Here is a 23868-nt window from a genome sequence, read left to right as displayed (position 1 = left end):
CCTCGGTGGCAAATTCTCTGGCTATTCCCACACTCGCACCAAAAACAGGAGGAAATATGCAGCCTTAACAAATTCTTTTAGGAGGAAGCACGCAAAAAAGGTCTATCTCAAACAGATGCTCAATTAATGCCGTTAGGGGATTGACAATCAGCGCGGTTTCTTTTCGCTTGCCTTTGCGATCGTTCTGCAAACCCCAGCACTGTCTCTGATTGATTCAGTGAACATTCCAGAACAGTCTGATTGCAATAAGGCTCTCGTTCAGGCTTCATCTATTAGATGCGAAGTTTCTTAAGGGCAAGGATCCTGCCTAGCCACTCCGTGACCCCAAGCGACTAGAAACTGGTTTGTGCTTTCGGATTAAACACCTGGACAGTTTGAAAAGCGGTGATTTGGAGGCAGATATTACTTGTCCACTGAATTGACGCTACAGCCAAATGGAAGTAAGCCTTCACTTTCAGAGCATCCCTGCAGGTCCGCGTCTGTGTGCTGTCACTGAACCTGGTCCGGCAGCGTCGTCCACGAGTGCCTCACAAGAATCAGATTACAACCAACGTTACGGACAGCCCATTTCATAGGAAGTGGCAAACTGATGTCTTTTCCCGCAAGGTGCAGGCCTCAAGAATTTACCAGAAAGCCTTTGACACAAGTGAGTAATGCCAGTGAAACAGCACTTTATCTTTAGAAGTCATGGGATACGCATCAACATACAAGATTTTCAAGCTGAAAGCAGAGTGCAGCACATCCTCGAGCTGCACTGACCAAGACAAATGAGGTTGTGCTGGGGCATTGGTGGTGGGGAAAATGGCGTGACGAATTTCAGATGTCTCCTGTCTTAGGCTTCACGTGGCTTTTTTAACTCTAACTGAACTGCAAAGCAAAGAGTATGAATATTACTCTGATCGGGCAACGGAGTAATCTACTCTCTTCCTATATTTTTATGCTCATCCTGCAGCCGTGTTGCACGATCTCACACTCTCATCTGAATCGGACCGATAGTCCTGATGAAAAATTCTTACGAGCTCTTTATGGTTGGGAAGACATGGACAGATGTAAAAGGCTTTTTTGACCGCTGTGTTATTTAGCAATTGCTTGCAAGTCTAGCTGCAGTGTCCATGCAAGGCATTCCCAGAAATACCCGCTTCACCCGCTTATATTGACATACTTATGTAATAGCAATTACAATCCCTGAGATCTTCTGACTTAGACAACAGCTCTTTATAAGTGAAAACACTGTTCACGGCAATTTGAGTACAGGATCTCCTTCCTCATCATTACCTTATAGTGATATACTGCAGCCAGGAAAGAACCTTCCTGTACCTTCATACCAGACCAACTCCCTGCCTGTTATGCCCCAGGGATCTAATGAAGTATAACGCTGTACAAATGATCTATTTGGCGGCAAAACATGGTCAAGTATACATGCACATACACTTGGAAGATACATGACTTTCTGAATTCAGTATAATTCCAGTCAAAATTCCCCTGGGCTTTTGGGGAAACTTGGCAAGCTGATTCGAAAATATGTATGAAGGAGCAAAGGACCGAGAATAGACAAGACACTCAAAAAGAAGAACCGCATGGGAGAACTTGACTTCCAGATATTAAAATTATTCTAAGGCTAAAGCAAGTAAGACTGCACAGTATTGGTATGAAAAGGTATAGATGGACCAGTCCGGCAGAATATAGAGCCCAGAAACAGGTCTACATTTGCATAGAAATGGGTCTGCTTTTTTCTAGTGCTGACATTGCAGATGCCTGGGGGGGGGGGACATTTTTTCAGTATATGGGTATGGGGAAAACAAATTACCCATATGTTTAAAAGATAAAATTGAAACCTTCACACTACAACTTCTGGTGTATTAAGAACTTAAATGTAAACGGAGAAGTATAAAATTTATCAAAATTAATATATAGGTATAACTTTATGATTTTCTGGTTCGTAAATATTTTTTTGAAAAAATATGTACTATAAATGATTCTTAAGATGAGATCAACTATATTAAAATTAAGAGTTTATTTCCTTAAAAGACACAATAAAGAAAGTAAAAAGGTAAGTCAGAAACTGGAAGAAGGTATTTGCAACACAAAGGATTAACCTCCAGAATATATAAAGAATCCCCATAAATCAATAAGGAAGACAACTGATAAATGGGCAAAAGCGTTAAATGTGTATTTCTCAGGAGAAGAGAAAGAAGTAGACAATAATGTATTATTTTGAGCAATTTTATTAGAAATTAGGGAAAAAATACAAATTAAAACCCAGTGATCAGATTCCATACACACAAATAGTAAGAATCCTGATAATAACCAATGTCACTGAGAATGCACAGCAAGAGTTCCACTTTGGAAGATAATCTGGCATCATCTAGCAAGTCGGAAAAGTGGATAAATTCTCTGACTCAGTAATTCCACCCCAAGGTACAGTCCCTTGGGAAACTCGTGCGCTGTGGACTTGGAGACATGGAGAAGAATGCTTCGTAGCAGCACTGTTTGTTTGTAATTGGGGAAAGAACTCTGATAACAGACCCAATGTTAATAAACAAAAGAACAGATAAATAAACTGTGGCAAAGTCACAATGAATACATCAATGAACAAATCAAAAAGCAACACTCATTATGGATGGAATTCAGACAGAATGCTCGCTGAGTGCAAAAGCAAGGAGCAGAATATAGGCAGAACGACTTCATTTACATAACATTCAAGAAGATGCAAAACTAAACAGTATGTTGGGTGGGGATGTAAGCATACGAGATAAAGCTATAAAGAAAAGCAAAGGGATGAGGGATACAAAAATCCAGATAGCAGTTCTCTCTGCCAGAGAGTCGGGAAGGATCACACTGAAGGATTTCAAATAATGGTAATGGCCTTTCCTCAGCTGGGTAATGGGTTTTCAAATAATGGTAATGGCCTTTCTCCAACAGTAATGGATTTCTGTTGTGGGATTATTATTTAAACTTCTCACATTTTAAAAATATTTTTATCTTGAAATAGTTTTATATTCACAGAGAAATTTTAAAAAGAGCAAAGTGAGTTCCCATGTATCCTCCATCTAGCTTCTCCCAGGGATTAGTAAAGTTCAGTGATCAAAACCAGAAAGTTGACCTTGGTGCACACTCTGAACTAAACTGTAGACCTTATTCAGATTTCACTGTTTTTTACAAGGACTATTTGTGAGTGTGAGTGTGCATGTCTGTATGTACTTCCAGGAAGTTCTACCGCAGGAATAGATTCCCGTAACAGCCACCACAGTCAAGATACAGAACTTCTCCATCATCACAAATAAACTTGATAGTCACACCCTCCCCCCAGCTCTAACCCCTAGCAACCGTTTGCCTGTCTTATTACTGTAATTTTGTTACCCTGTTTATTTTTTTAAATGTTCTTTTGTATCTCCTTAATACGTTAAAAAAAAACCTTAAATTCAAAAGGGAGGAATGCTTAGCACATGGACAGGAGATCCCCACCATCTGCCTTAGCCTATGTGGTCAGGTTTGCTGAATTGCGGGGTACTTCATGGTCCCCACAACTCACCTTCCTCACCGCCTAAGAGACCATGGGTAAAGATAAAGTGCACTTTTTCCTCTTCTTGAGAGGGTCATCTCAGACTCGGAAGACCACCCTGTGTTCCCCAGTTGGCCTCTCCCCCTTGACCTCGGGCTACTGCTTTGGGGTAGCCCTTACAGTTTCTGTTTCCAAGGGTGAAGTTAGCCCAGCATCGGGAAAGCTCACCGAACAAATGAGACACAGATGGAGACAGTACAGATCTACTTTGAGTCATCTGATTGTGACTGACAGCTCAACACCTAAATCAAAGTTTCAGTTTCCATCCCTGTCCCCACAGGTGGGGGGGCTCCTGCCCATGCAGAGTCCCTGCAGGACCTGGAGCTCCTGGGGTCAGGCTGCTCCCGACGCAGCCAGTTTAGGTTGAAGCCAAATGTTTCCATCCACTTGAACCCCAGCCTCGCTGCCTGCCTCTTCTGGAATCTGTCCCACCTGCTCTGTCATGTGCCTCCTTTTCCTCCAACCAGCCTCTTGAGGATAAAGCCTTCCCCCTTCTCTATGCCTTTTTACTTAAACACAAAACCGTATCCCATTTGGGCTCTTGTAATTCCCATGAGGCTTAGTGCATCTTCCAAACCTGGTTCAAAACAGCCACCACCTCCTCCCATCTGTTTTTCCCTTGTTCTAGTTGAGGTGTGTTTTGTTTTGTTTCCATTTTAGAGCACTCAGGCGGGCATGTATAGGCAGACCCTGTCTTGGCCACAGTCAGTTCTTGGAATCCTTCTCATAAGCGGCATCTTATTTCCTTCTAAGAACGATGCCATAATTGGAGATTGCATTCCTGAAGAAAGTCCAATCACAATTAAATAAGTTTATTAAACTGTACTCCTGAAGATATTAACATGTGACTTGAGAAACGGGTTGCAGACAAATAAATCTGGGAAACACTGGGTTGAACAAGTTAACCCCTGAACACCTGAGCTCCAAGAATGCTCAGATCTTTCTGTGACCCATAGCTCTTCTGAGGGGTAGAGAGGGAAGGTTTCTATGGGCTACTTGAATGTAGAACTACCACAAAATTAAAGCATAGATATGACAATAATGTATCCCTTTTTAAAAAGCAAAGTTAAAAAACCCGAGGACGCTATTTCCCAACTCCTGTAAAACGAGCACAGACATGTTGCCTGTGCTGGTGTCGCTCCTGCTTGCTCTCCAGACCTTCCCTGCACCTTGCCATCTCCAGCGCAGCTGGCGGATACGAATGGCTCCCTTACCCTTCACTTGGGTCTTGTCCACAAGTGTTGATCTCAGGAGCACTTCCCAATAAATGTGTTCCAGGGGACTCAACCTCAGACAAGAGTCAAATGGCTCTATAGATCTTAAGAGAAGAAACAGCCCCTCCCTTTTCGTTTCCGTTTCCCAGAGGCAAGTAGTTCCAGCTCCTTTGATATGTATTTTTTGCATAGCTCTGAAAAAAATGCTTATGTGTCTATTTTTTAATAATTCTGTTTTAGGTATTACCCATCAGCTTTCCTCCACAGAGGCAGAACATTGCTCTCTCACACACACGTGCACACACACACGCACACACAGAACATACTTCTCATCCACCTATGGTCTCAGTAAAGTTAGACTCAATACTCAAAGGTGCCTGGGTGGCTCCGTCAGTTAAGCATCTGCCTTCGGGTCAGGTCATGATCCCAGGATCCTGGGATCAAGCCCGGCATCCAGGCTCCCGTGTCTGATTTTCCCTCTCCCTTTGCCCCTCCCAACCATTCATGCTCTCTCCCTCCCTCTCTCTCTCAAATAAATAAATTATTTAAAAAATCAATACTGAATAAACATATTATCATGACTATACATAAATGATAAATAAAGCTTAGCACTGTAATATAATATGACAGCTTTTTCCATTCACATTTTCTTTCCCTAAAGTTAATATGTCTTATTTTTCCCTTTGCTCAATTTTCTATATATTTATTATTAATTTATTTCCAAACGCTTCCCCTCTTGATAAATCTCCTCTTGATAAATACAAATAAATTAACATTCCATCCATTTCATCTTCTGAAGATATCTCTCCTAGAGACTCTGGCCTGCAGTTACCTGAATGGACTGACTTCTAGTGCTGTCCCCTATATGTTTTCTTGGTCTCCTTTCCCATCATTTCAAGGACTTCCTTCACATCCGTCTTGCACTGGATCTCTTAATGTTCCTCTTCACTGGTTTACTTCCTTGTTTTGGTGGATCACATCCTTCAATAGTTTATGGGAGGTTAAGTTTTTGCGATCTTGTTTGTCTGAAAAATCCCTTCTTTTACCTTTGTACTTGGCTAAATCGGGATGGCAGTGAGTCTAATGCCTCCTCCTCCTCTAAGCATTTGTCTTTGGCAAAAATCTCTTGTTCCTTCTATGGTTTTTCGATCTGCTTACGTATCCATGCAAAAGGAGACCTCAATTTACAAGTTAGTTAAACATGCCCTCTGGATAAGAAATTGATTTATAAAACATAGCCAAATATCAATTTAGGTCATGTGAGGAACCAATTATTTTTTAAAGTCAAGGTCATTTTTACTTAATGGTTTAAGCTTAGATGTCCAATTTCAAATATTTTCATTCCTCAAGAAAGTCTATATTTCATTATCATTGATATTAGTGAAAAAATTTAAATTCCCTCCTGAAATACAGAGGTCTTGGTAATCCTATGAAAAGCATGAAAAGCTAAAGAAGTGCCAAAGTAAAAGTTTTCATATTAGGATAATTACATAGAAAAATAGTTGTATCAGACATTACTGCATTTTATTGTCTGTGTATATATATTTGTATATATATCATATTATATACACACACACACACACACACACACACTTGACCCTTGAACAACATGAGTTTGAACTCTACAGGTTTACTTTTTTTTTTTTTAAGATTTTATTTATTTATTTGACAGAAAGAGAGACAGCCAGTGAGAGAGGGAACATAGGCAGAGGGAGTGGGAGAGGAAGAAGCAGGCTCCCAGTGGAGGAGCCTGATGTGGGGCTCGATCCCATAACGCTGGGATCACGCCCTGAGCGGAAGGCAGACGCTTAACAACTGAGCCAACCAGGCACCCCTATACAGGTTTACTTATATCAGACTTTTTGATAAATATAGTACAATACTGTAAATGTATTTTTTCTTCCTTATGATTTTTAATAACATTTTCTTTTCTCTAGATTACTTTAAGAATACAGCATATAGTACACATTACATTCAACATATGTGTTAATGGACTGCTGTTGCGAAGGCTTCCCAACGACCCAGGCTATTAGTAGTTAAGTTTTGAGGAAACCAAAAGTTACACACTGGGGTCATATACGTCCGTGTGGGGGCTGTTCAAGGGCCAACTGTATGTATGTAGCTAATGCATCCACATTGTTCAAAAGTCAAAGAGTTCTGAGAGTCTACAATGAACGATTTTTTCCCCACCCAGTTTCCTAGCCCATAGAAACTATTACTTGTTTCTTGTGTATCCTTCCAGAGATATTTAATGTACTTGAATATTAGAAAATACGTTAACACCTTGAAAGGAGTGTCATGAATACATTATTCAAAAAGGTGTGGACAAGGTAAGAGGAAATGACACGGAGTGATAAAGCATCTCAGGGCTAACCACAGCAGTTAGAGGTCAGAAGGGGCAAAGAGATGGAGAAAAATTACTAGAATCTAGAGACAGCTGACAGCGAGGGCTACCGAGCATGAGCAGTGGCCCTCAGTGCAAGATCACAGCCACGTCAGTGCAGGGCCAGGTTAGATATCCCTCATCCCACCTCCAACCAGGCTCTCCCACTGGCTGAACCCAATCGGAAGCCAGAGGATGAGGAACCAGCTCATGTTCAGATCTACAAAGAGACAAAGTTCAAAGACAATCTTCGATGGTTTCCTCAGAGCCCATCCAGGACAGTGTTCACCAAAGGACTGTTCACAAACCACTGTTCACAAATACAGCTTAAGGTGAGACAGGGATGAATGTCCATAATTTGAAAAATTTTTGAAACAATCGCTAACTAAAACAGAAAACTTATAGGTACAGAAAGAAGAATATTTTCTTCCTGAGCCATCTGAGAGTAAATGGCCAACCTCAAGCCCCGTTACCACCAAATTCTTTAGTATGTTTCCTACAAAAACGGCATTTTCCTAATACAACCACCAAAGTCAGGATACGTTATTACCATTCAGTCCTCAGACTTTGAAACCTAATTCCCAATGTGATGATATTAGGAGGCGGGACCTCTGGGAGGCAATCGAGTCAGGAGTGTGGCGCCTTGTTAGTGAGATTAGTGCCCTTATAAAAGATGCCCCAGATGGGGCGCCTGGGTGGCGCAGTCGTTAAGCGTCTGCCTTCGGCTCAGGGCGTGATCCTGGCATTGTGGGATCGAGCCCCACATCAGGCTCCTCTGCAGGGAGCCTGCTGCTTCCTCTCCCACTCCCCCTGCTTGTGTTCCCTCTCTCACTGGCTGTCTCTGTCTCTGTCAAATAAATAAATAAAATCTTTAAAAAAAAAAAAAAGATGCCCCAGAGAGCTTCCTTGTCCCTTCCATCTTGCGACGTTTTGGTGAGGATACAGCCATCTATGAACCAGGAACCGACTCCCACCAGACACTGAACCTACCAGCACTTTGATCTTGAACTTTCCAGCCTCCGGAACTGCGAGAGATAAAGTTCTGTTGTTTGCAAGCACCTAGTCCACAGTATTCTATTATAACAGCCTGAACGGACCACGACAAAGAATTACATAGAGCAGAAGACATATGGTGGCAGAGCAGCGAGGCTAGATGGAAAAGATTCAGAAAGCAGTTGTAAGAAAACATTTTTCTTCATTGTAAAGGCACAGATTGATTAACTTCTTAGTTTCTGAGACGCTATTGCAGAAAGGGCCAAATAATTGTAAAGAAAAACAAGAAAGAAGTATCATATGGCAGTGAAAGTTTGGTGTTGTTGATTTATTGAACTAGAAGGCAAGCAAGCCACCAGTGCTTAGGGCTAAAATGGAACCTCTCCAACTATACGCTCACACACACCACTCTCTTATTTTCAATAAGCCACTTAGTTACAATATTAAATATCTTGGAATTTAAGCATTGGACACTTGTCAGAGAGGCAGTGATAGACTACTACACCCACTGATGCTGAAGTTTGACAGCAGGCTGGTGAAACCACTTTGAAAATGTGTCTTTCTGCACCAAGGAAGAATGAAGTTCAAAGGAAGTTTTAACACAGACACTAAGAAAAACAATTTTGTGAGGATGAAAAATTCCCCAGAAAATTATTCAAGAGCAATAACAGGAAGCATTTAACAAACTGGCAGCTGAGCAGAATGTGAAAATCTCTTGTTTTTAATTTATTTAAAATATATAGAACCAAACTGTTCCAATTAAAGTGAGTAGCTAGAGTGACGGGCTCAGTGACAGGTTTTATAGATTAATTGCCTCTGTGGTTTCCACATTCTGACACTCAGAGAGGACTGTTTATTGTAGTGATTTGAAACAGTTATAAACTCTGTCTTATACCGAGAAATTACTAAATTTTCTCTTTAATTGAAATGTATACATTGCACTTATTTAATATAGGATATTGACCCTAATAATGATATTGGATTTTTTAAAGTATTCATATTTTTTAGAGATGAGGTCTTTACAGATGAAATGATAGGATGTTTCAGATTTGCTTCAACATTGTCCCGTGGAATGAAGGAGAGTAGATAATCATACAGATGGTGTAACATTGGCCAGGAATATATCATTGTTTACATTGAGTGATGGCTACGTGGGGCTCCTTATACTACCTTCGGTTACTTTGGTATAGGTTTGAAATTTTTCATAATACAAAGTTAAAAAAAAAAAGATTAGACCTCTTAGGTAAGAGGCTAGGGAGTTGTGGTGGTTTTGATGGTCATAGTTTCTACAGGGTTGAGCTTAGACTATTTCTCTTGGTCTCCAGACACAGCCTATGGGGCATCTCCTCTGTGCTGATGCTGCTTCCCAGGCCGCCTACCAAGATGAGCACGGCCTGCATATTGTTGAATAACTACCAGTTTGCAAAACAAAGTCATCCTTCTGGTGGGTGACACATTCAATCCTTGGAAAGGTAGAGAAACAAAACCTGGATGCATATTAAGGGGTCTTTAACCTACATATATTTACCCTTGGCTCACACTAAGTGCAGGGACATGCGTCTCCCGTGACTCCATTTTCCTAAGCACAGGCTGTTCTCACCTCCAAGGCAGGTGTTTTCTTGACTCAGTTTAAGTGGGAAGACTGATTTGGAAGAAATCAATGCATAAAAAGGAATACATCTATTTTTTAACAGATTATTCAAAAAGAACTTTTTCCAAAGGCTTCATGGTTTTATCTGAAGCAATTATATATTTTAGCAGAAACCCTGGTAAAGGTTGGTGGGAAGATTCTGAGCCTCCTAGATCTCCTCTTTGGAAAAAAAGTGCTCAAAATCAGATGTGGTTCCAGACGAAAATTTCATCAAAATGTTGATAGTCTAACATTTGATTTGGGTGATTTATTTGAGAACTTAATAACATAATAAAAGGTATTTCAGGCTGTTTGTTGACTTTACACCTTTTTTAATGGCAAAAGAGATTGAATTTGTCTTTCTAACAGTACATCAGTATTCACACAAGACCTTTCCTTTTTTTCTAACGGGGTTTGTTTTTGTTTGTTGTAGTTTGAGAAGAGTAGAAGGTTCAAGAGCGGGAACTGAGAGAAAGAACCTGAAAAATTAGACAGAGGCTCAATCAGGAAGACTTGAAATGCTACATTTCCGTCAATATTTACAGGAATCTTTAGTCACACACACACGGGGGTGGTCAGTCTCTCTCAAGAATGTCCTTTCTCCACAGAAAGCCAAGTCAATCTCTTCACCCTGTCCTACTTTGTTTTGCAAACTGGTAGTCATTCAACAATATGCAGGCCATGCTCATCTTGGCAGGAGGCCTTGGAAGCAGCATCAGCACAAAGGAGATGCCCCACAGGCCATGTGTGGGGACCAAGAGAAGGAGTCTAAGCTCAAGATTTATCATGGAAGTTGGAATAGATTTGATTCATTTTTAGAAAACATTAATCTCCCTCCTGCTCCCCCCTGGAAGACAAGTATTCTTCTCTACCCCTCTGACTTTGGACTTGACCACGTGCCTCGTTTGGGCCAAGAAAGTGCAAGCAGACATGAGAGCAGAAGCTTTGAATGTGCTTGTGTATTTGGTGTCTCCCTCGGGCTTCTGTAATCCGCTCTGGGAAGCACATGCCCTGGGTGACTGTTGATCAAGGAGACTGTGAAGATACACAGAGCACATCTGAACCCAACTGAAGCCTGAAGCCAGGCCCAGGTGACCAGCAGCCTGGAGCAGAGCTACGCTGAATGAGACACAGACCCGTGAGCAAAAAAACAGAGAAGCTATTGCTGCAAGTCACTGAGCTGCTGGTGGTTTGTAAGGCAGCAGCATGCACCAGTCAGGAGCCGACCGACACAGAAATCATCTACCTACACAAGGAAACTGAAACACCAGAGCAGACGTATTTTCTAGGCAGACTCTATGTAACAGTGACTCTTAACCAACTTAAGAGTTCTAGACTTCCGTAAGAACCCAATCAATTCCTTGGTTAGATTCTTCTCCAAGCTTCCTTGATTCCCTGTCTCCCTATGTTTTCATGGGAGTCCATCTGACTGACAGAATCTAAAACACGTCTGGAGTCCTAGATGCAAGGAAGTTTGGGATATGTAACTTTGTAGCTTTCCAGACTTTACAACCTGGACGGCGGCTGTAACGGGACTTGAGCGCATCATTCCACTCTCTCTGATAGACCGCTGAGAGGAGGGGGGGTTTCAGGGAGGAGAATGAGAAGATGAAGCTAGAGAGACTTGGGAGAACCTAGAGTCACAGAAATTACGGCAAGACAGTGTATGAGGAAGTCAGTGGTTAATCACTTAAATGATACAGAAGAATACCTTATAAAACTGTAAAGAATCCATGGAATTGGGCAATAACCATAGCCCTACAGACATAGAAATGGTGAAAAGATAAGGTAGAAACAATGATGCCTAAAATAGTCCTCTTTCCAGAACTTTGGTTGAGAAGGGGAGGGGAAGGATGTGGTTACCAACCATGGGTTCTTGTGTAATAGTGAATCATTCCTCACTAAAGGATTCGTAAACTTGGTCTGCCCTGAGCTGACTAGAAACAGTCTTAATTTGTCTCTTCTTTGTCATTTTTTTAAAAACTTGGCCTCTCCTTGTTCCCTGAATCAAGGATCGTCTTCTTGGGTCTCCCAAGTCTTCTCATGAGTCAACAGAAGTCACTCTCAGATTCCCTGTGCATTTTCTTATTGTCAAATTACCATAGCCCACAGCTGTGGGAAAGTTCCCTGAAACTGCTGCCATTGCTATGTCTGTGCTCCCCGTGCTCTCTGCCCCACACAGCGGGCATTTCATTACCTCCTGGCCAGGGCTTTCCCTCCTGCTCACTTTCTTTGTTCTACAATTTGTACTAATTCTCACATTGTGCTCACAGATCTTAGGCCTCACGGCCTTCCAAGTCAAACCACGGCCTCAGGGCATTGGTACACACAGTGAACCTCTCCCAATACCCACCGTCCCTTCTTCCTCACCTCTAGACTGTTAAATGAGAAGGAGATAAATGTAGGTTTTAAGTCAGCCACAGCAGTTTGTTTTAGACGGTACCTTACATAATACAGTGGCCACGAGACATATCACTCTCCTTGGTGGCAATGGCTGTGTGGCCCAGCTGCCACATGATGTGTAGGACTGGCTTCCCAATGACCACTGTGTCTTCTGCTCCATGATTTGTTCTCTGCCTCTGATTGGTCTCTTCTGACTAGAACAACATCTTAAGATGTTTCACATCTATTATGACATTTGGAGATTTGGGGGCAAGAAAGAACAGTACTTCGTTGGATTCTTCTGGAAGCTTTGTCCCCTTGGAAATAATATACACATTGTCCATGATTTTCTGGCATTGGCATCAATTAGCTTGCAACGATTCCAGGCTCTACCACTTAATAGTAATGCTATCTAACCTTTTTGTGTCTCCGTTATAAAATAGAGATTATTGTCATTGTATCCATCTCCAAAAGTGGCTATGACAATAGTTTTAAATGAGTACAGTTACATTATCCTACTTTTGCCGGTTTTAGAACAAAATATGACCATTTGAACCTCTCCCAGATCTTGGAAAAAGTCTGTGCCATTAGCTTCACAGTAAACCGATCTCTGTCTACCTAACAGGGTCATTACAGGGCGATACACGATAGACCCAGGGCCACTAGTACACAATGCACCTTTGTGCTTGTTACACAAAGTGACCCCCCAGACTGACACAGAGCTTGACTTGGCCAGCAGAGCACGGCTAGATTGCAGCCCTCACCCTTTCCCTCGGCTGGGAGCCTTCAGCATTGCAAAAACCCAAGGCTGCTGACACACTGTGAGGTGGGCACACTCCACCAAGGTGTCCGGCCAACGGGGTGGGGTATGTGGGAACTAAACTCAAGTCCCCTTCTCTCCAACTTGTGTGTCTCAGCACGCAGGTACTCATGCCTGAGAAGAGGGCATTTGTGGCTTCACCCAAAGGCTCTGTGTCCCTGCCAAGTCCTGCACCCACTTTTCACTAATGAGCACAGAAGTACCTTAGAGTCACGGGTGGCCCAGCACACGACACGGGGGCATGTGGCAATCCTGATAGCCGGCTCACACGCAGCCCTCTGCAATATGAAGGGTGCTCTTCTGGGCCCCCTGGTCTTTCCTCCCAGCATAACCTAACCTTCTCCTTACTTGCTCAATCTTGTAGAACCCATGGCCACTTCAAAGGTTAATTTGCACATTTTCAAGGAAGTAGTTAGAAACCTAAGTTGCTCCAGGGAATCGTTTTACCAGGGTGTCCCTGTGCTCCGTGGAGGGTCTACACAAGACCCCAGTTTGGGGGATTTGGCCAGCTTCCGTGGCTGTCTGCATGGGCACACTGCTGGGAAGGAAGGCTGGGCTGCCCCACCTGGGGAACACCCTGACCGCATTTATGGCCAAGTTGAGCCAGAGGGCTGTTCCTGGCTAGTACCAGAGTCTGGGGGCGGGGAGTGGGTGGCCAAGCGTCAGCACCCTATGAGGTCAGACGTGTCTTTTGGCGCCAAGGTGGGAAGACAACACAAATTCCTCAAGGAGCCAGTTCTCTAGACAGCTGGTGGCCACTAGAGGGCTCTATAGTCTCTCTCTCTCTCTCTCTCTCTCTCTCTCTCTCTCTATGCAGCTTGTCCTGCTGAGCTGAGAGGTTTCCTGAGCCACTTTGGACCTTACCAGGCCTGCTAAGGAATTGAGAGGGATAGTTATATTTTACAGGTTAGGTTATGAAAGCAGAAGCAGCAGAGCAGAGGCCTGACTCACCCCCCACCCACCCACTTTATTTCTGCTGAGGGAGTTACCCTGAGGCAAAGGGGCTCCTTAGAAGCTCAATTTCTCCAAAGTAAACATGTATTTAAAATTTTTGATAATATAAAGGTTGACCAACTTCTCCTCCTATCAACATCATTTGAGAATTAACTGTTGCCCCATACTCTCATTAACACTGGACATGATCAATCCTGTAAATTTTCCAACACAATGGATTAAAAATACACAATGAGCAAATTTCCTTGTTTTTTAATGTGCATCTGTTTTGTCTTATTTCTATTCTCTCAATGTTCTTTGCCCTATCTGGACAATTAAAAAATGATATCTATTTTTTAATCCACAAAATCTTCCTGCGCAAAGGAAAAATGGCTTTCATGTAGCCCTTGCCTACCAAAATACCCAACCACCTCATTCTCTCCTGGAACACCCTGTGGCTGTCTTCCTACAAGGACAATGCTCACCGTGTGGATTGCTGTTCTCACAGTTTTGTAGCTGAGCCTGTCAATATGTGAATAGTGACCGCTTTAGACTAAAACCATCTAAAGAGCAGACCTGGTTTGCTCATTTGCTCTGTGCAGCAAAATGTATCCTATGCAGTAAGTGTCGCAATTGGCAAAGATAGGTTTCAGACTTGGCTTCTCCTTCCCAACACAATAAATCTAATATGCGATTCTGGCCACAGTTAATGTGTAAAACAGGGGATTTGGCTCGCATCTATGCTGTAAGAAAAAATAAGCAGGAAAGCAGAGAGCTGCCCTCTGCTGATTAAAGGGAAAAAAAGGCTTAGTAGCATAAGTTCAAATTCACAGTCTGTAGCAACTTATAAAGGAATTCGAAATGTCAGCTCTGGTTTCGGATGCTCTGAGGATTTCTCCTCCACCTAGAAAAAAAAAATCCTGTTTTTTAGATTACACATATTTCTTTTCAAAGCAGTATATGGTCACTGCAGAAAATCAGCTATTTCTCCAAAAGTATAAAAAATAACTGATAACCTTACCGTGTAAAGATAACCACAAATAACAGTTTATATTTCCTTCTTAAGCATGAATACACATATATAAATATTATGTTTTCCAAAGCTAGTAACATAAGATTCTGTATCTTGCTTGTTTCACTGAACACTGGCATTTTCCTGTCATTACATGTTCTTTGAAATCTGATTTTTCATGGATGAATATTTCACTATAAGATATATCGTTATGAAGCATGAGAGACTATGGACTCTGAGAAACAAACTGAGGGCTTCAGAGGGGAGGGGGGTGGGGGAATGGGATAGACTGGTGATGGGTAGTAAGGAGGGCACGTATTGCATGGTGCACTGGGTGTTATACGCAACTAATGAATCATCGAACTTTACACCAAAACCAGGGATGTACTGTGTGGTGACTAACATAATATAATAAAAATATTATTATAAAAAAAAAGATGTATCGTTAATTTATTAACCAAGTTCCTTCCGTGCCCAGACAAGGTCTTCATGCCTTCCTGCTCCTCTTCTTGGGCACAGAGGATGCTTCCATGTCCCAGCCTCCCTAGGTGGGACTAGGTGACTGAAGTCCAGCCAACAGAATGCGGGGGAGAGTGGCCCTGGCCTTGTAGCCAATCCGCATCACCCTCCCGCCCTCTGTCTGCTCCAGCAGCGCAGGCAGCCCCCGCGCCCAGGCTCCATGGCTATCACCTGCGAGCAGCCTCCGTCCTAGAGGCACCACTTGGAAGAGGCGAGAGCATCCGACCGGCATCAGAGAGGATCTGAGTGAAAATCAAACCTGCACACAGCCTAGGGGTGCCTTAGGTGAAGATAACGTAAGACCTGAAAGCTGTTCCCAACTTTCTAATATTGTCAGTAAACAGCCACATCTTGGTTATTGCCAATCGTGTTGCTGTAATAAGTAAGACCTGTCAGGATTTCCCCCCTATTTTAAATAAGCAAATAGTTATGATTTCCTTCTTTCTATGTTTGTATAATGTTATAGTTTTCTACAGAGAGCTATTTTTTTAAAAAAGGAAAAAGTGTGGAAAGAGACAAGCAGCATTGTTGAGAGGATGGCCCTTGAAGTTGAGGCTGTCTGGTGATGGACTGCCTGGAACAAGAGCTCCCTCTTCCCCATAGGAAGGTCTGTGCCCCAACCCAGGCCTCTGGGGGTCAGGCGCTCTCTTTCCCCCAGCTCCATGAGGCCAACTGCTAAAACAGTCGTCGGGTGCCCGGAGCCGCATTTTCCAACTCCTGCTGCACAGCCTGGGTCTCGCCGCCAACCCCTGTTTGTTTGGGATGGATACAGCCCACGGTTGCCAAGCTGGGCCCATTCACACACTACATTCAGATCCGTGTGTCCCATTTGGGCAGGGGGGAAGTCATCATAGCATTTTAAATTTTAGTTTTTCTTACTAAATAATATATTTATATATACAAAAATTTAAAAGATACAAAAAGGTAGAGTTAAAGCTCTCCCCTTTGATCCTCGGTCACCTCTTCCCCAGAGGCCATTAATTTGGTTTGTTCTATGTCCTTAGATTATAATTGGTTATAACTTGTGTATAACAATCAAAATAAATAACAAATGAGGTCCCTTCTCAATTACGTAGGGCATTCTTTGATTTTTAAAATTATTACTTTTTATGGTGGACAACTGCTGTTATGAAAACTGGGATGCAGGTGCCCCTTTTCACTACATCTGTATCTTTGGGGTAAACACCCAGTAGTATGAGTGCTGGCTTGTAGAGTAGCTCTCTTTTTAACTTTCTGAGGAACCTCCACGCTGTTTTCCAGAGTGGCTGCACCAGCTTGCATTCCCACCAACACTATAGGAGGGTTCCCCTTTTTCCACATCCTTGCCAACATTTCTTGTTCACTGACTTGTTAAATTTAGCCATTCTGACTGGTGTGAGGTGAAACCTCGTTGTGGTTTTGATTTGTATTTCCATGATGCCAAGGGATGTGGAACACTTTTTCATGTGTCTGTTGGCCACTTGTATGTCTTCTTTGGAGAAGTGTCTGTTCATGTCTTCTGCCTATTTCTTGACTGGATTATTTGGAAGGTATTATGCTAAATGAAAATAACTCAATCAGAGAAAGACAATTATCATATGGTTTCACTCACATGTGGAATATAAGAAATAGCACAGAGGATCAAAGGGGAAGGGAGGAAAAACTGAATGGGAAGAAAGAGAGGGAGCCAAACTGTGAGAGACTCTTGACTTGGAAAAAAACCTAAGGGTTGTTGAAAGGGAGGTGGGTGGGGTGATGGGATAACTGGGTGATGGGCATTAAGGAGGGCATGTGGTGTGATGAGCACTCGGTGTTATACGCAACTAATGAACCAAAAACTAATGATGTACTATATGTTGGCTAATTGAATTTAAATTTAAAAAAATAAAAATTAAATTAAAAAATAAAAATAAGATTATTACTTTTAAAAAATAAAAACATTCATGACAAAAAGCCGGTCTACACAGGCGGGTCTAAAATGAAAGTACAAGCATCCCTTACAAACCACACCTCATTCTTAGACCTTCTCCCCAACAACCACAGTTACCAATTTCTTATAATCCTACTCAAAACATTCCTATGTATCTATCTCATAAACATTAACAAATTAAATAGGTGAATGGACATACCAAATGCACATTTCTGATTCTTATTTTTTTCATGTAAGTATATATTTTGGGTGTTATTTCCATTGCAGTACAAAGAGATAATTAAATCATAAAGTTTTCCATCTTCTGTTAGAACATTCTTAGGCTCTTGCTAGCTTGCCACTATTACAAACAATGTCCTTTCCCCACCCCAGTATCTCCCCATTTTTCCCATAATGTTTTTCTAATGAGTGTTTGGGTATGTGTTTGTGTGTGTGCATTACAATTTTGCAACTATGAACGTTCATAAGCCTAAATTTCCAGTCACGTGGAATATTTTTCTAAGAACAGGGGAGAGTTTCAAAAGAAATTGTCTATTATCATTCTTTTTCAGAATGTTTACAACTTCATCTTTAGACATCATTTTCCAAAAATTTTGAGGAAGACAAGTTCTTATGATTATTTTTGCTACACGATTTAATAACATTGACGGAATAACATTTCTCTCCTTTTGGGGTGCTTCATCTTATTCTAGTTTAGCTCGGTTATTTTGTATTGAATTTCAACAAACATTTCTCCTAAAATGCCTTGGGCATGTGGAAATTACCTGAGCATTATTCCAAAGTGACTAAGCATCATCTGATATTTAGTAATGGACAAAATAATTGCTGTTGTGTTAGAATTGGATGAAGATGGTGACATTTGAGAAGCTGACAAGATTGAACATAGAAGTAAACGCTTTTGGGAAGTTTTCATTTCAATCCGAGTGAAATTAATTTAAGCACAATGGAATGATGAAGATGAAGCTATGGCTTACTATAACTCCCTCAAATAAATTTGTTTTTGGCATTTGAACAAAGTTCAGGGGAAATACAAAGGTAAGTTTGACAACTTCTCTTTGTTGCTTAAAACCTTTCACTTCGTTATTATAGTGCTATTGATATATACAAATCTTCATTCTAAAGTGAGGTTTAAGACAACTTATTGACCTTACATGATTTCAATGGGTTTTCATCAATTTCCAGATTGAAGTTAGAGGCAAGTCTACTTCAATCTTTTGGAAAAACTGGATTGTTTCCAGAATATTTAATTGGAAAGAAATCTTAACTAGCAAAGGAAAACAGTTCACACAACTGTCCCTCAACAAGCTAGTTACTTAGCAGGTGAAAATACAACTATACAAGTGCCACTTTTAGTCATCCATGGGTATCTCCTCCTTAAACTGACCCTCCTTCACATAACAATATAAAGCACTAGAAAAAATATCTTCATTTTTTATTTTTATTATTTTATTTCTTTTTATAAAAAAATAACTTTTAAAAACCCACATCTAAATGAAGTGGAGAATAATCAACAGCAGAAAGATCTTGGTGGGGAGGGGTGGATGTCAACACTTGGAGGAAGGGAAAGAGTCAGTTTCCTACATTTTATAACCTTTAGTCTGAGACCGGCCCAAATCTGGGTAGTAAGGGGGTGTTTAAAACTCTGTTAGAAAATACACAATACTTCTGGCTTGAAGAACCAGAGGTCAGAGTTTGGGGCAAACATACCCTTTGGAAAGTGAGGAGGGAAATCGCAGAAAAGAGAAAGCTAGAGAGGAGGGAGCTGTGTTTAAAGTCTATATCATGCATAATGCCTAAAACATGCCTACGCAGACAAACTCAAAGCAGCCCAGCTGAGCTGCAAAAAACTGAACTCAGACTAGAGCTACTATGTACTGCAAGCAACATCAAGTTTGCAGCTTGAGTCCAACCACGTGAATTGTCCATTTAAAAAGAAAATGAATGCCATTGGCAGAATATAACAGAATGCAGTCTTCATAACATTATATTTACAATGTCCAGGTTACAATCCAAAATTACTTGACAACACTTAAATAAACAAACAAACCAGAAAAATGTGATCTGTTCTCATAAGAGAAACAATCAATGGAGACTGTCTCCACAAGTATCTAAATACTGGAATAATCAAGCAATGCTTTAAAAAAGCAGCAATTATAACTACGCTCCATGAAGTAAAAGAAATATGCCTATAATGAACTAAAATAGGAAGTATCAGTAAGGAAATAGAAAATATTTAAAAAGAATATATAAATAAAAATTCTAGATTTGAAATACACATCTTTTAAACAAAACTCACTGGATAGATTTAATAGCAGAATGAAGATGGTGGGAGAAAAGTCCGCAAACGTAAGGATAATTCAATAGAAATTATCTAGTGTAAAAACACAGAGGGAAAAGATTTAAAACAATAGAGGGGCATCTGCCTGGCTCATTTGGTAGAGCACATGACTCTTGATCTCAGTGTCATGAGTTCAAGCCCCACACTAGGCACGGAGCTTAGTTAAAAAAAAAAAAAATTAATAGAGCCACATGGGTATTTAGGCCTATACGAAGAGGTCTGGATTTTTGTAACTGGAGTCTCAGAAAGAGATGAGAAAGACAGTGGGGCAGAAAAACAATTCAAGAAGTACTGAAAATTGCTCACATATGGTAAAGGACAAATTTGCAAATTCAAGAAGCTTAGCAAATGCCAGGCAGGATGAATAATGAAAAACAAGACATTATATATACAGTGATTTGAATAACTGATGATTTATCAGAAACAATGAAGGCCAGAAAACCATAGAACAATGTCTTTAAATTGTTGAATTAAAAACATCGTCAACCCAAAATCCTATATCCAACAAAAATATCCCTCAGGAATGAAACGAAATAAAGACATTTTAAAATAAAACCAAGAGAATGTACTCCAGTGGATGTGCACTAAAACAAAAACGTTAAAGGCAGTTCTTCAGGAAATGAGATCAGGTGGAAATGGAGATCTTTGAGAAGGACTGCAGAATATTGAGCAAGGTAAATATGTGGGAAAATATAAAAGACTATTTGTCCTCTTAATTTGTTTTAAATATATATCACATTGCAGGTTTTATTTCATTGTAGATATACATTTTACAACTATAATGTAAAGGACAGGTGGTGTGGTTAAATGCACCTATTAAAAGAAATAGTACAGCATTATCTCAAGTAGACACTGAAAATTAGGCTGTATATTGTAATTCACAGAGCAAACACTAAAAAATCATGCAGAGAGGAATAAGAAAAAACCAAAGGCAAATTAAAATAGAACTCTAAAACATATTCCCATAACGTAAAAGAAGGGCAGAAAAGGAAAAATACAAGGACAAAAACCCAGAGGGAACAAAGAAGAAAACATAGTAAAATGGTAGGCTAAACCCAACCATATCAATAAATGCCTTAAACATAAGAGTACTACCCACTCTATCAAATTAAAATGTAGAGACTGCCAGACTGAATTTTTTAAAAAGTCCCAACTACATACTGTCTGTAAAAGATGCCATTTAAAATATAGCTAGGACTGTAGACTTATTTTAGATTAAGTTTGGCAAATAGCTTTCAAAAGTCCCAAAAGTTCCCATTGAGTTCTCTCCAAGCACTACCCCCATTGTATTAATGCTCTATCCTTTAGCATTAACTACCTCACTCATAACTGTTCATTCTCATGAACGCGAGCCAAGAGAATAAAAGCAGTCATCTGAACAAACACATACTCAACATTCTCCCTGAGCCCATGCGGGAAAAAAAGTAAAAGATCCAGAAAAGTTCTCTCACTGTCTGGTTTCTGATGATTTCTAGGACACAGTGTGAACACAATTACAATACCCAGGAGAGGGTAGATTGTGTAAAATCGATCAATTAATCCATGAATCAATCTTCAAGCAATATCTAGTTCAAACAAAAAACTCCTTTAGAACTATTAAGGATAATGTTATCCCTCACTAAAATTCACTTAACAGGTATTGAAAGGAAGGTGATTCATAATTAAGTGATTATAATGAATCCCCTGGTATTACACAATGTGAACATTCCATGTGGTTCTCTAACACTCGACATCTTGCTTTGTCATTGCAGGCTCCATTTTATATATATAAAGTTGGAAGTGATAGATGTCTCTTAACTAACCAAGCTGTATGATATATCAGATTAAAAAATTTTCTGGAGGCCTATGTAGTTTTTCATGAGAATACATTTACGAAATAACATTTTCATTTCCATTAAGTTTTCTTTAGAAATAATGCCGGTATCGCCCACAACCATACTTTAAGCAGCATCACCACAGCAGCATAATACTTTAAGACCTAAAAGTGAATCTTCAAAATATCAACTGTGATCTATTGCCCCCCAAATAGAGAATTCTTATCCATGAGGGCAATTACAAATCAGCATCTCCTACTTACCTGATGAAGCCACTTTCTTCAGAAAACTCCCAGTTCCTTCCAGCTCCATCGGTGTGGTCAATGAACACTGCCAAACATGTAATTTTAGATATTTGTAGTAGTCGAACAAATAGAATCATGACTATATTTCTCAATTTACATACCTGATTTCATATATCTCTATGTATGTCTATACCCGTACCCAGATCTATAGCTAGTGTCCCTGACAATTATGGAACTGTTTTTCCTGCAAGAAGTTGGATAGGGTGGGGGTACATCCCACTCATGCCTTTCTAGAGTAGTTACACAGATGAGACCTTCTGGTGGATGATGGACGATGACGATCATTTCCCAGGTCTTTTGAGTTGGTGTCTAAATTAAAGTCTGGGCCATTCACTTATTGTAAGAGAATCACATGGGGAAAAGTGGAGTTTGAACTTGGACATATTGATTTTGATGTACGAATAAGGTGGCCCGGATTTCAGATGAAATAATTGCAATCAAAGGAAGATTCGGGGTCCTCAGTGCACAAGTGATCACTGAATTCAGAAGCATGGATGTGTTCATTCGGGAGACTGTGGATTCAGAGAAGAATGTCAGAGATGGAGCCCTGGACACGGCAACGTCTAAGGGAGAACAAGAAGGCCAAGCAGGTGATGGGGAAGAAAGTCAGGGAAAGGGGGGAAGTGGAGAGAGTTGTGCTACTGAATTCAAAAGGAAGAGAGAACAGTAGGCAGGAGGGTCAAATGCAACAGAATGAATGTGTATTTTCCCAACGTACTCTTGTGAAGGCTAAACAAGGAAGGGTATTTCAGCTCTTAGCTTAATGTCTTTGGTATTTTTATCTTTTTCATTTCACCTATTTTGGGGCTAATTTTGCAACTAACCTTCAGAATACGTATGTCCTGCATGCTTATGTATCAGCTTGCTAGGGCAGCTATAAGAAATGACCACAAATTTGGCGGCTTAAAATAATTTGTTCTTTCACAGTTCTAGAGCCCAGAAGTCTGCAATCAAGGTGTTGTCAGGGAGAGTTCCTTCTTAGTGAGTAAGGTAAGGGTTAAGGTGCAGGCAAGGAGAGACGAGAGGCACTGACTAGGCTCTGAAACTATTCCTGGCTGGCGGAGAGGCTTAGACGGAGCAGAACAAGAGATAAGGGAACGCGGGTGCCTGGGGCGGGGGGAGGGGAGGGAGCCTCAGTCTGTTAAGGGTCTGTCTTTGGCTCAGGTCATGACTTCAGGGTCTTGGTCTCCCTGCTCGGTGGGGAGCCTGCTTCTGCCTCTCCCCTGCCTCTCTCCCTGCTCATATGCTTTCTCTGTCTGTCAAATAAATAAAGAAAATCTTTTAAAAATATATTTTAAAAAAAGAGAGATAAAGAAACAAACCAGACCAGCTGGCCCTGGATGTTAGTGGGGGTTTTTTTGTTTTGTTTTTGTTTGTTTTTTTGGGGTGGGGGGAGGGTTTGCTTTTGTTTTTTTTTGTTTGTTTGTTTTGTTTTGGTAACTACATTTTAACCACAGAAAATGACCAGACCTCAAAGAAAAAGTAAGCCTTTAGGAATGTTATCAATAGTCTTTGCTCAAACCCAGACCAGAGGGCACAAGAATCTCAAGGCCACAAGCTTCCTGGTCAGTTCTCAATAAAAGACTGTCAGGTAAAAGCCCTCGGTGGCAGCCCATTCATTCAGGACCCCTCTCAGTCTAGAGAGCTTTTTTTTCTTTCCTTTCTGTTCTCACCTTCACTTAACAAACGTTCACTTCACTTCACCCTTATGTGACTGCGAGATTCATTCTTGGACTCTGTGAGACAAGAACCCCGCGATCCTGCAACATTGGGGGCTCAGAGGCATGTTCTGTACCTTTCTCCTGGCTTCTGCAGGTGGCCAGCACTTCTTGGCATTCTTTGGCTTGAGGCAGGATAACTCCAATCTCTGCCCCAGTATTCAGACGGCATTTTTCCTGGGTGTCTGCGTCCCAACTTCCCTCTTCCTATAAGGACAGCAGTCATTGGATTAATACAGTAGGACTTCATCTTAACTTGATTAAATCTACAAACATATTTCCAAATAGGGTCAGATTCTGAAGTTCTGGCTAAACATAAATTTTTGGAGGATACTA

The 23868-nt window shown here is 40.9% G+C and overlaps 1 long non-coding RNA gene across 1 annotated transcript in view; it reads right to left on the bottom strand.

Annotated features, from left to right (window-relative positions):
- The window catches only part of LOC103664691, a 45463-nt gene extending 21595 nt beyond the window's left edge, over nt 1–23868 (bottom strand). The window contains exons 1-2 of the long non-coding RNA XR_005834878.1: nt 23610–23868; nt 21773–21839 (exon numbers count right to left, since the gene is read on the bottom strand). This is a non-coding gene — a long non-coding RNA (uncharacterized LOC103664691). The remainder of the gene's footprint in view (nt 1–21772; nt 21840–23609) is intronic.

The sequence above is a fragment of the Ursus maritimus genome, unplaced genomic scaffold (assembly GCF_017311325.1).
Source record: "Ursus maritimus isolate PB19 unplaced genomic scaffold, ASM1731132v1 scaffold_15, whole genome shotgun sequence".
Taxonomy (NCBI): domain Eukaryota; kingdom Metazoa; phylum Chordata; class Mammalia; order Carnivora; family Ursidae; genus Ursus; species Ursus maritimus.
The sequence above is the reverse complement of the archived record's forward strand: the minus strand, read 5'-3'. Positions and strand labels throughout refer to the sequence as shown.